This window comes from Sciurus vulgaris (genome assembly GCF_902686455.1).
Source record: "Sciurus vulgaris genome assembly, chromosome: 12".
In the NCBI taxonomy this organism is placed as follows: Eukaryota; Metazoa; Chordata; class Mammalia; order Rodentia; family Sciuridae; genus Sciurus; species Sciurus vulgaris.
In genome coordinates this window covers 95,426,993-95,441,006 of record NC_136473.1, presented here as the reverse complement: position 1 = coordinate 95,441,006, position 14,014 = coordinate 95,426,993, and the positions used below count along the sequence as shown (strand labels likewise).

The window sequence follows — 14,014 nt, the reverse complement described above, 5'->3', positions numbered from 1 at the left end:
TTGCCAGCTGCTTTCTCATATGTCCCTATGACCAGCACTTAAAAGTAACAAATGCTTCTAATGATAATATCTGTAGAGAAAATCTGGGTCATCTCACTGAATTTTTCTTTTCTCAAGAATTTTGGTCATATTTTGCCAATCTCTGATGTCTTCAAAGAGCTGTTTTTAGTTTAGCTTTGTTTCAGTGATAGATTAGTAAGGTAGCATCTATTCCATCATATATGGAAGTGGATTCCTCTTTATCTTTTAGAATGGTGCTGTTATCTACACTATTTAGCAGTTTTTTAAATTCAACATTGGACCCCTAAAGTACTTTGAGTACAGACATACATCTGTGTTCCCAGGAAATTTCATTACACTGAATGTTTCCAAAGTAGGAGAAGAGTCTGCCCTAATAACCCGCTGCTGTCTTTCCTCTTGGATTGAGAGGAAACTCAGATGAGGCAGCCATTTTGTTTCTATACCATTCACAAAGTACCAAAAGCTATTTAGATATATTACCAGAGCAGATAGCTGTACTTTAAAGTAGCTATTTAATGATAAGGAATGAACATAGGCATCCATTTTAAACTTTTTATTCTTATTTGACAGGATGACGTAGCATAGATTGCCCAACTAAATACTGGATACCTGGCAATACTAGGAAGAAACAGTATGGGGAACGGCCTGGGGTGAGCCAGACTTGGAGATTTATAGATAATAGAGAAACCTAGTATGACTGAGGAGTAGAAGGTTGGAAGAAGAGGCAGAATCAATGAATATGGCTCCAGGATTTGAAAACCAATTTGGAGAGACTGGACTTTGACATAAAGCCAATGGGAAGCCATTTAAAACTATTTTTTTTTTTTAAAGTTTTGAATTTTGAACAGATTACTATATTTCTGTGTGATAAATAGCAGAGCAAAGATTAAAAAGAGGCCATTTAGGAGACTATCACAGTAGCTTGATTTATGGTGACATTAGTATGGATAGTGAGAATCGATTCTTTTCAGAACCTACTTAGGAGGCAGAAAGGACCTGGTAGTGGTTGATGGGCTGGTGGAGAGGGCACTGAGGAGTGGGGAGGCAGCTCCATCCATGGAATAGGAGACATTGAAGCAGGAGCAGGTTTCTAAGATACAGTTCAGTTTTCAATAATTCTGGTTTTGAGACACCTCTGAGATATGAATATTAAAGTAAATGTGTTTAACGATTGCTTACATATATATTCTGGTGATTGGGAGAAAGAACTGGACTGTGGATATAAATTTAGACTCACAATTATAAAGACGTAGATAAACTGGTGCCAAGAGTGAAGCAGAGCGGAGACTGAGGGTGGAGAGTTTCAGGACGAAGGTGCCGTGACAAGTTTCCAAAGACAAATATGTCATGAAGTGTAGAGGATTATTTCCCAGGGAGGGTGACATTGTCTTTAGTATACCTAGCAGCAAATAATATGCCTTCTCCAAAAATATGTTCCAAAAAGATACATACACAAAAATCCTTGAAAAAATATTCCGGAACAAAAAGGTTTTCCCTGCCTCTTCTCATGATATGCTAAAGAACCCCACAGAGAACTGTCTCCTCTCGAGGAGATGTATAAAAATGATCAGGACACAATGAACATTTACTCAACATATATATTGTACAGTATGCTGTTCTAAGAATCATTTCTCTAATTTGCTTGTCAAACCAACTCTTTTAGGTAACTTATGTCCATTTTATAAATAAAATCAGGTACTAAAAGATTAACAAATTGTCCAAACTTGCACAGATAGCCAGTGGCGAAATTGTAATCTGAAAACTCAGATTACTTTGACTTTGAAGCCCTACCATGTCCTGATCCAGTTCAAGCAAAAGTGATGTAAAGCATGTTGGCTACCTGCAGTAAAATGAGGGTCACTGCTGTGGAGTGAGAGGGGCAGAATCCAGAGCGGAATACTTTGCAAACTAGTTGGTGAGAGGTAGGGAGCTTAAAGAACAAATTTAAAACACGTGACTATAAAGAGGATAGGAACAAAATAATCAAGAGAAGACTTTACAGAGAAAGTTTTTCTTGCTTATGTGTCGGAAAGTGCCAAAAAAGGAGGGGGCGAGGAAACACATGGATGAAGGAGAGTGGTTGTCAGTATCATGAGAGAGAAGACCAGAGAAGACCGAATTGAGTGCACGCATGCAGCTTTTCAAGGTAGCTCCTCTTTGATGGCTTCTCTTTGATCTCTGAGGTGGGAGGTTAAGATCACCTGCTGAGATTAAAGTGCAGGCAGCTGAAGGAAGTGGTCTGAATTTTGAGAATCCAGTAGCTATCTTGTGAAGAACAAGAGAGAGTTGACAAGAAGTTTAATGTGAGTTCCTTTAGCAGGGCTCGGGGACTGTTCTAGAATTTATCAGGAGAAGAACAGAGGAAATAAGAACTCTGCCAAAAAAAAAAAAAAGTGTGACGGATGTGATAGGCTGCGAGCTAAGCTGGATAGGACTGGAAATGAAGGCAGTGGAAAGCTGGTGGGAGAAAGCCGAGGTGCCACCTGTGGTCTCAAAATCCTGATAAGGTGAACACTGGTGTGGTGAGGTCACTGTGCATGTAAGCTGGAAAAAATGGGTGGTATAAAAAACAGGAGGCAATGAAGGAAGAGGAGGTCCTCTTTTTATCTTCACAATATTATGTTTCATTTGCTATCAAAAGCCATAGTCTCTGCCTCTTTATGTCAAGAATCTTAGGGTCATAGAGGTGACAACGTGAGAATTAAGTCCCTGAACTTTTCTTTTTCACTGATGGGATGTTGACAGTGGACAGGGCCTGCCCCAGGTAGAGATAAAGAACTCTGTGAAGTTGTCAGGCAGGGAAGCTCTCTGTTAAGGAAGTAAGGTTTCCAAGGCAGAGAAAATGTGTGTTCTCAAACTGTGTTCAAGCATCAACGATGGAAAGGTTTACTGGAGGATGGCGGTTAAGTTTCTAGGGAAGTGAGGTTTGTTTTTGTTTGCTCTTACCCTCCCTTTCTGGACTGCTTTCCAGGTTTTGGTCACCCGTTCCTCCTTGGATATCTACCCCAACTCTATGGCTGTATTACTTTGAAACTTAACCTTGAGAGGACAATTTTCAGCTTTGTCTGTGGCATTTGACTATATGACATTTGATGAAATTTACCCTTGTGATTTCTTTTACCATTGTTGCTCTTATTTTTCAATCTTAATGACCTCGGTCTCCACTCAATTCCTAAGCATGGTGTGGCCAGGTCTCCATTACCAGTCACAGAAGGCGACATCTATGGTTGCTCACTCATACCTATGTTCCTCCTGAGGAACAGAACCTCTTGTCTTAATGGAGGTTCATGTTTCAACAGCTAAAATGCTGTTTTAGCCTCTCTCACAGCTAGATATGACAAGAGTGACCAAGCATCCCAACTTGCCTGAAACCAAGGGATTTTTCTGGGGTATGAGTCTTTTGGCAATAAAACTGGGAAGGTTGCAGGAAAACTTGATGAATTGGTCACCTGACATCTTACTTTTGACCCAGGCTAAGTGAAGGAAGGGTACTTGTGATGTAGACATCAGAGAGAGGGAGAGACAGAGAGAGAGAGAGAGAGAAAGAAATGGATACACTTTGTATTCCTTTTTCTGCCTGATAAGATATTGAAGCTCCAACAATCATCTTGGAACCTGCATTGAGAAAGTAGAGCAGAAAACCATGTGCCTTGTTTCTGATGATCATTTCAGTCTTAGTTTGCTTCCATTATTTTGGATTTTTTTTTTTTAACTGAACCTAATCTCAGAGATTATGGCTTTCTACTTTTTTTTTTTATCATTCTTTATGCTCCAAATGTAGAAGGATAACCTGTTTCACTTTAATGGTATGAAACATCACTGTTTCTTATTTTTTCTTTTTTTTAAATGGAGCTCTAGATTCATATATATAGTTCTCTTATACCATTCTACTTAATTATTCCATAAAGGTGTATTCCTCCATATGGATTGCTTATTTTGATGTGTAGACCGATCTTCAAATTGTGAAAGACAAGTCTGGTTGTTCTTCTTAAATCTCTTTTGATCTCACATTCAATTAATGACTGCTCTCTAGAATATATATATATATATATATATATATATATATATATATATGTGTGTGTGTGTGTGTGTATATGTGTGTGTATATATATTTATATATACATATATATTTATATGATCCAACCATTTGACTCTAATTAGACTTATATTGGTTTAGCTTGTCCTTATCTCCCATGGATTATTAGCTTGTCTCAGATATTTATAAATACTACATTGTTATTGAGAGTGACTTTCAGAATTATCCTTCTTTTGGAATATAACTTTGAGCATGTGCTTTTCTGTATTAACATCCTTAACAATTGCCTTCAGTTAGAATATTAAGTCAATAGTTAGGTCTACGATGTGCTTCAAAACTGACTTGCTCTTCTTCTGCCATATCATGTTGTGCCAGTCCATCACAAGGGTGCTGGCACTGGTCAGTGCTAGTCCATGAGTAGTGCTGGTGGCCTAGTACTCTTCTCTTGTACTACACACACACCGGCTTCTAAACATGTCAGACACCCCTTCCCTGCAGAGATGGTGCATGTGAAGTTTCTTCTACTCAGAACATCCTTCTAACAGTGACCAAATGCTGAAGAAGAGGTCTCCAAATTTCTTGGTTCACAGCACCTTCAGTGACTCAGTAATTATTCACATTGCTCATAAGGGGTTATTAAATATTTATGTACTAACAACTCAGTAGCTACTTTAAAAAGTAAGGTACTTACATTGAGAAAAATTATTTTACATTTCTTTCTTAAATAACCACGATTAATTATTAATGGACTGTGTACATCAATTGGACATTAGACAACTCCTCAAACTTCAGCATTGGATTAGCCTTTGCCACCTTCATTTTTATTCCACATTGATTTTTTTTTCATGGCAATTTAAAAAAATTTTTTTAAATTCAGAAATGACAGAAAATACTGCCCTACAAAGATACTACATCATCAAAAGGAATATACTATGATCTAATATTAAAGCAGTGAACTACCATGAGCTTGTAGTTTGCATGTTATCTGACACAGCTGTTTTCCTAGAAATCTAAAAATATTCCATAATTCTTCAGGTTGTTTGCAGCACAGGCCTAGGTACATTTATTGGGAACAATGATGCTAAAGAAGGGCATTGAAAATAGTGTCATAAGAATTTATTCTTTAATTAGAATTTAATGAAATTTATGCTTTCATTGAAAATATATATTGATTGTTGTGTCCAAGACATAATAATCAGCAAGTCACTGCAAACTAAGTCTATACATCTAATATTCTTTCCTAGACTTCGCTGTAAATCTAAGAGTTTCTGCATTAAATATTTGAACTTAAAGATTGAACTACATATATCAAATTATTAGGGAAGGTTGAAATCAAGACTAAAATATAAACAAAGGAAAATTCTCCCCTATATAGTGACTTTACTAAATTTGTGCAGCTCAGTTCTCTTGTAAGTTGAATAAGTATAGATTCAGGATTCTTTTGTTATATTGGCTTTGTTTTTTTCAGTACTGGGGATCAAATCATTAAAAACCCAAGCCTTTTAAATTTTTATTTTGAGACAGGGGCTCGCTTAGTTGCAGAGGCTGGCCTTGAACTTGTGATCCTCCTGCCTCAGGCTTTGGAGTAGCTGGCATTATTACAGGTGTGTGTCACCACACCTGGCTGTGTATTGAGTTTTAAAATATAAAACAGGAGATGGTAACATCATTGCCTCCATTACATCAGTCACTGTAGAAGTCCTGACACAAAGCTTGGCAGGGGCTTGCACCAGCAAGAAAGACAGACTGGAATCCAACCTCAGAATGGAACGATTCTGCAAGAAGCATGGGTAGTTAGTGAGGTATCACCTGGCAACTCTGACCCCATTTGTACCAAGGACTCGCAGGGAGTTTGTGCTCCTCCTGAGTCTGGAGTTTTTGAACAGAGGTATATTATAAGCAGAGACATAAGATGGCTGTGGATCCAATGAAACATATTATTAAACCGTATCTCTGTTGTTTTAGAGCTGTTGTGAAAACAATAAATAAGTTGCTTTGCTCATTTTTTTTAAAGGGTGAAGTTAAACAAAGTTGACAATATAACTAATTAAATTTTATCTGCATTTGAGTCAATTTTAGGAAAACCAATACAAAGTAAGAGGTGAGAGATAAGCATCATGAAAAAAAAAAAAAAAACGAAATTCATGATTCATCTTTGCCAAAAGATGGTGCTCATGTATCTGTTAAGCCTATGTAGGCAGCTACGAAGAGGAAGCATCATCCTTTCAATGAAGGAGATGTGAAACGTAAGGCTGGAGAATAATGGAAATATGCTCTCATTGTTTCCATATTGCATTTGAAATGCAAACAACTTAATTTAAAAGATACATTTTCCTGGAAAGATGTATTATTAAACAGCAGCCTCTGAGAATGAGTTAACATACAAATTAAAACACTTGTAAAAGAAAGGCAGGATACTGCAACCATTTTATTATCTTCCAGTCCAACAACAAAACTGGAGTGAAAGTATAAGGATGGAAAAAGAGGAAATGGTAAAATAATACACCAAAGCCTATTTTACATGCTCACTCCAAATGCAGAATTTCATTGTTTTGCTATATAAAGAGGAAGGCTGGACTTTCTACATCTGCATCAGATGCATAATTTAGCATCTTCATTTACAATGCATAATTTAGCATGTTTGTTTGCAAGTATTGAGCAACTACTGTATGCCTACATTGTGATAAGTATTGTACATTCAGGATTTTACTTCATATCACAGTCTTAGGAAGCACATACTACACTTATCATATTCCTCATAAAGAGAGGGAAAGCGAAGCTCCTTCAGTGTTTGGCTACACTTCAGCAGCCCATATTTGAGTCCAGACCATCTAATTCCAGACTTCACAATCTTGGTCACTGTACTCTATCAGTTCTGCAAATATTTTCTTTAAAATATCCCAGGTTTGTAGACTGCACAATTTCGACCATCTCCTATTGCTGTTACTCATGTGTGTCGTCCATTACTTCTCAAGAACCCATTTGAAAATGGAAGACACATGACCTAGAGTCCTGTGTCATGAACGGAGTGCTAACTATGTTTCCCTCTAAATGCGGCATCTTGGGAAAGTTCTTTCATCTAGAAAATAGTGCTTATAAAATAAGCAATAGGACTAACTTCAAGCACTGGGAGGTATAGAAATAGTGTACATATAGAGCATTCAGCATATGGGAGTAATTATTATCAGACCAGATCTACAGGCAAACTCTAAATCATCAGTGAGCAAAGAAAGTCTTACATAGAAAATCACCAAGGCAAACATTCATCCTTGGGGTAAAATTAGAAAATATACTTCTGTATAGGTATGTTCAGCTCTCTAATATCCACTAAGTACATAGCCTCAGAAATAGCCATATAAATATGATTTTTAAGTTCCAAGATAATTCTTTGCTAAGAGACTCATAAAATGATCTGTTCTGAAGTTGCAATTTGTTTTAATGCATTTATAATGTGATGCAACTGATGTGTTTTGTGAAGTAAATTACATAAAGTGAGATGAAATTTAAACTATTTTTCCAAATCATCAAGTCCTAGTCGTTTCATTACCAAATCCAGATTATGTCAAACTCTGTGGTATTAATTACTTTGCACATTTCTTTTACCCATAAAGTTCTAGATTAGTTCATCTCCTGGGAAAAGCCTGCAACAAATCCTATCTGAATCAAACCTTACTAAATTTAAACAATTTTCTTGGAAATAAATGCACAACAAACTTGTTAAGTTAGGGTTATATACACAATTATAAATTTGCATGTTTCTTTGCATATTTTGTATTTTTACTAATATCATATTTAATTTAAACTCATATGTGTTTCCAGATATCTAATTATGGCTATTTCCATTATGTTTTTTCAACCCTAATTCTCAAGTATAACTTAAATTTGAAGGTTCCCCAAAGTCATAATACAAATGTATGTTTAAAAAATCCTTAGTCCCTTGGTGAATTTATTTTAACACATCACCTCTTGCATTTCATTACATGGATTAGTCTTTAAAAATGGAGAACAGCTGGCCTTCGCTTGCTGCATGACTTCCTCCCATACTCTTCTCTAGGCTAAATAACCCCAATTCCCTCAGCCTCTCATCCTAAATCCTATTTTCTAACATTTAAATCACTCTGCTGATCAACCTGGCCCTCTTCAAATTTACTCACCTCTCTGTTATGCTAAGCAGTCATAATTCATTAACCAGTTTTCAATCAGTAATAAAGCAGCTGCCACTCACTGTGCTCCCTGTGGTATAGGAAATGGCTCACACAGCACAGCCACTGATGCACACACAGAGTTTTTTCCCAACTACCCTTTGGACCCACATTGAAAAAAAAAATAATCTTTTTTGTCAATTTAAGGATTTATATAGTGTGCAGAACATGCCAAATCTACTTCATTCTTTCATGCCACTGTGTTTGCTATCTGTAGTGTTGGTGGCTAGTGTTGTGACGCAGAGATGAATCATACAGACCTGTCCACTCAGGGCTTGTCGTTTTGTAAAGGAGTCGCATAATAGATGAATAGAAATAAACTGCAATTTTTATGGAAAATGCCATATTAAAATTTCCAGGAAGAAAACTAAAGGGCTTTAAAAACAGAGCAAAGTTTAGGCACAGGGTATGTGATGATACATAAGAAATCAAGGTTGGTTATGTATTTTTTTTTTTTGGCTGAGCAAAAAAAGGTCAGAATTGATAACAATAATAATGATGCTGGTAAACGCTCCTGTTTATTATATACTTACTTGGTAATCATGTACTATACCATCCACTATATATACATTATCTCACTTAGCTATCACAAAAACATCATCCAATGGCTAAGCAGCAAGGTCTGAAGTAAAATCAGGTCACTGTGACTCATAACTTAATTTCTTAATCCTGATGTAGTCAATTAGTGTATATATATATTCATATACAACATACACACACATATATATATACACACATGCATATGTATTCTCAGGATAGTGTGTGTACATATACACACATATTCTCAGTCTGGCCCTGTTCCTTAGTATATTATGCATATGTATTCAGGAACAAGGCCAGATTGAAATATTTAGTAATCCTAGTTATACAGATATTCGGTCAAATTGATGTTCTAAAAATATATTCCTGACATTTATTTGGGAGACAGGTTAAGCACAGCTAGGGTAAGAGTAGGAGAGGAAATCCTCAGCTTTTTCAGTGATTCTGAGGAACTATACTCTGTAAAACAAATGCTTTGTCATCCTAGGACAAATCTGCTCTTTCCAGAGAGTCTTTCATGACCCTCTTTGGTAGACTCACCCTGTAACTCCAGTCAAGTCACTCCACAAAGAATTTCCTCCAATCCTGCTAGTATTCTCTCTGGGAATATTAAAAAGACACTCTTGTTCAAGAATGGTATATAGGTATTTTTGTTTTTTAATAGCATCAGTTGATATTGACAATTTGACAAGAGTATTCTCCATCTTAATCCAGCTACTTAAGGAAGCAGTGTTGAATTGCAGTGTCAGGAAGAAAGGATTTCACATTTTGAATCTGATGAGGCTGTTATTTACTCAGGGCACATGAATCTCATGAAACAGACTCTACTATCCAGGAGAACTGAGGAAAAAATATGGAGAAAATCCATGCTTTCGTGTCAAGGTTGCCCAAGTTCCTACTGAGACCATACATGTGTTAATAGTGATATCCTTGCTCACTGTGTGATCTAGTTAATTTCTTTATAATCTCAGTGTGTTTGGCATAAAGTTTACATGATGAAAAATGTTCTAGAAGACCCTCAAAGGTAGTTCTCCCATTGGCCATGGATGACTCTATTTAATAATGAAAAATGACGGATGAACTTCAAGGTCAGGGCTGATCACAGTTCCTGCTTCCTGGTTTCTCCCCAGAGGTTGCCAACTCTGTTCATCTTTTGCTTCTCTCGTCTGTTTATCCCCTTTCGGCATCACTGCTTCTGCCGTCTCCTGCTCCCATGCGCTTCTGTTTCTCTCCCACCCCCCTTTCACACACTCTTCCCACACTGCAACAGATAAGCTTCCTGGCAAAGAAATGGTGATGCTTTTTATCATTTCTGCTCCTGCTCCTATTCCCAACAGAGATGCCCCTCTTTGGGTACTTTGCATTCTGAGACTGGCCTTGGCTTGCTTAGAATTAGTGATCCTCTTCTGGCTAAATGTGTGATATTCTGCGCTCTTTCTGTAGGAGACAGAGTCAGGCTCATTATGTTGAAATAATGTTTGCAGCTTAAAAGTTCTCAAACAGAACCTTGAGCTCTTCAGGGAAAAGATACTGTAATAATCCAATAAAGAATGAATACATAAATAATAATAGGCTGGTCAATGCTCACTATAGTGAAACGATTGTATTATTATTATTTTTTTGCTGCTGTGTAAGAGACACTATCAAATTATAATTTTTCAAAAGTATGACAGTCTTATTAAAAGAAAACAGATTATCAGATATTTCCCTTCTCTCCTGAGGATACAATGAAGAAGTGGGTTTAAATTGTTGTTGAAGGAATCTGGGTTAAATACAGTTTGTTTCAACATGGTTATTATATTTAAGTAAATCTAATCAGTATGCCAGGGTCATTAAAAATGAATTGATGAACAAACAGACCTGCAAATAACGTTCATCCCAATTTCCACAAGCAGATTCCCATGCCGTGGGAACATTCCTTACGTGCTGGAATAGCCTGTGTGTGGGAGGAGGACAACTATACTGAGTTGAAAGTTTGTCCTTGACTTGTGTGATGAGCTGCATTGTGCCACACCTGGGCTTGTGGAACAAAATCCTCATATCTTCTAAACTCAGTTTAATTTTATGATCTTGGGCAACTTATTTGTTTTCTTTGGATCTTGGTTTTCTCAACTTGAATTTGAGGATGATAAGTCCTCAATTAGTAGGCAATTAAAGGAGAACATGTGGAAAGTGTGTGGCATGTGACGGGCACACATCAAGCCCTGGTAACAGTGGCTTAAGTCAATTCTACAGTCCTAATAACTATGGGTTAAGTCAATCCTATACTCTCATTGTTCAGATGTTGCTGGATCTCAGATAGGTTTATAAGAAAAACAACTGTCTCTTTTACCTCAATGTCTTCTTCTTTTTTCCTATCAAAAATTAATTGACCAGCTCCCACGTATCATGTTATACCTGGGCACTCCAATCAAAACTGAAAAATACATCGTCTGTTAAGAGTTTGGGGCAAATGTGTTAAAGACGGTCTTTGATAAAGGCTTCATAAAGCAGTGTTCTAATTGGCAATCTGGAAGATTGAGTAGCTCACAGCACAGCAGAGTTGAGAACATCTGCTAATAATGTTGGAAATCAGCTCCTTAAGATGTTTTCCTGTGGCTGAAATGCAACTTAGCTCTCAATGACTTATTATGGTTTAGATGTGTGGTGTCCCCCAAAAGCTCATGTGTGAAACAACACAAGAAAGTTTAGAGATGAAATGACTGGGTTATGAGAGTCTTAACCTAATCAATGCATTAACCTACACTGGACAGTAACTGTAGGCAGGTAGGGTGTGGCTGGACAGGTGGGTCCTTTGGGGTATGTATTTTGTCCTTGTTAAGAAGGGCTCTCTTTTTGTTTCTTGCAGTCCATGTTCCCAGCTGCTTTCCTCTGACACCCTTCCGCCTTGATGTTCTGCCTAACATTAAGTCCCAAGGAATGGAGCTCTCTGTTTATGGACCGTGAGACCTCTGAAACGGTAAGACTCCAAATAAACTTTGCTTCCTTTAATTGTTCTTGTCAGGTCTTTTGGCCACAGCAGCAAGCTTTCTCAAGAATGGTACCCTTCTCAAGAAGGGTACCATCTTCTTGCATGTGGTAACATTATTTGGGGCTTCTAGGTTCTTTTGTTTGTTTTTAATCAATCATCTTTGGTTGAATTTAAGAATCAATGAAAGTAAGATTTATGATTAGGTATTTTTTCTAGATTTCTTCTTATAAACTTTCAAAATAAAGAAATAAAAAGGTACACATACACTGAAAAAGAAGAATGATTAGCTAACGAAAGAAGTCAACTTCTTAGAAACTCAAAGGCAAACCATGCATGTTGACTAATTCATCAGACAGGAGAATCTAACTAACTTTAGGCTCCAGGGAGTAGGGGGAACCTAGCTGTAAATATCCTCTGTGGAAGTACAAAATTACTTGAGGACTGAAATTTGAGTAACTGGTTACCTGAGCAAGCAGGGGTCAGAGCTGAAGGTGGGACTCAGTATGTTTTTAAACTTTCCAGATCTCCTCCCTAACTCTCCACTGGTAGATGACTTGACTTGAGTTTTACTTTCAGTTCAGGTAAAATTATCAGGTCGACTGAATGTATTTGTGGGAGGTGGTCGGGACTTGCTATTTAAACTGGGGGATTTAATAGGAACTTACTCACATGAAGATAAAACCCATCCCGCCTCATCCTGTTCCTTCCTTTTCCCCTTCCTTGGGTGCAGAGAGCTTACGTTATTGGCAACCTTCTCGTCTGCCTCACCCCGCTCCCCATCCAAGAAGATTTTTAAAAAGATTCCACTGTTGAATAAAATAACCAGCCCAAGATGATACCCACAATCCCTTTAAGATCACCTTAGAGAGCAATTATTTACAACCTTGTCTGCATATTCTCTTGGAGGAGATTTTATGTAGCCTGAAGCTTGTGTCTCTCCTCAAATCAATCGAGTCACGTATCTGGGGATAGAGACAAGAAGACTGCCTTTTTTTTTTTTTTTTTTTTTTTTTTAAGCACTCAGCAGCCGTACAGTGAGGTCCATCAGTCAACAAACTTTGTCCTTTTACACAAAGCCGGTCACATTGCTTTTAATGCATCTTTCATTGTCATGAAGCACTTGAAGGAAACCTTAATGTGAAAGAGAGATAAAAACTAACAGAAAAAAATGAAACTGCAGAATTCACAGAAACAATGCAGGAAGGAGATGGACACTCAAAATTCTAGAATGAATTAAGAAAATGTTACACGTATGAGAAAAGAATACATCACTATGTAAAAGATAGAATCGAAGAATTTCAGCGCCAATCCATTCTGAAATGCTTGGCGTTCACTTGGGTTAGCAAGCTCTACAGTGGATCCCTACCCCTGCATCCAACCTCATCCCTCTCCACCTGACTGTGCTTCCATCAGCTCCAGCCTGGGTGCTCAGCCTCTCCCTGCCCAGCCCCAGGCCCAGGTTCCTTCTGACCTTGGAGCTTCATGCTTCAATGCTGTGTCTTTTCCTTGCTTCAGCAGGCTCTCTCCTCATCTTAATGACGACACAGATTTCACCCCTTTAGCCCACTCTTCCTCTTTCCTTAAGAAGGAATTACACAAACCCTCTGTATAATAGCTTGTGTAAAGATACACAATGATAATGTGTGTCTTTTTCTTTTGATTCACCACAGAGGTTATGGTATTTGAATTCTGTGTTTTCTTGAGCAAATGACTTCATTTCTCTGAACATCAGTTTCTTCATTTCCAAATGAGGCTAAAAATAAGGAGTACCAAATGCAATTGCTATATACATTTCCTGGTGCATGGTCAGTGTATGTATTGTTCAGTTGCATGTAAGAAGCAGGTTCTGGGCTTTTCCTTGCCTCTTCCATGATCCACTGCTCTGAAAAAGATCCAACTTCTGCGTGTCTGTTTATTTGGTCATTTACTTGTTTTGCTATGCTCTGGTGGTATTGGGCCATTAGAGGGACGATGTCAACATGTTGTTCAGCCAAGCTAAGGGTCATCTATAATAGACATGGACATAATGGCCTCTCCCAACAGCCACTAGAAAATCAGCTCCATTTCTGTTTTGCAGATCTCTTCTAGTTTCAACTCAGCTTCTAGGTGTGGCATGTGGATGTCGTTCTGCAATTCTCATGCTTGACTGCCCTCCTTTAATTGCTGTACCCCCATCTGGACCTCTTATCTCCATCTTCCTGGAACTGCAAACCACACCTATTTCCTCACTCTTTCTCATCTAGA

At 37.7% G+C, this 14,014-nt stretch overlaps 1 long non-coding RNA gene across 2 annotated transcripts in view; it reads left to right on the top strand.

The window, feature by feature from the left end:
• The first annotated feature begins 2,173 nt into the window (after positions 1-2,173).
• The window catches only part of LOC306641649, a 34,385-nt gene continuing 22,544 nt past the window's right edge, over positions 2,174-14,014 (top strand). For both annotated transcript variants that reach the window (XR_013758231.1, XR_013758232.1), the window contains exons 1-2: positions 2,174-2,528; positions 11,648-11,758. This is a non-coding gene — a long non-coding RNA (uncharacterized lncRNA). The remainder of the gene's footprint in view (positions 2,529-11,647; positions 11,759-14,014) is intronic.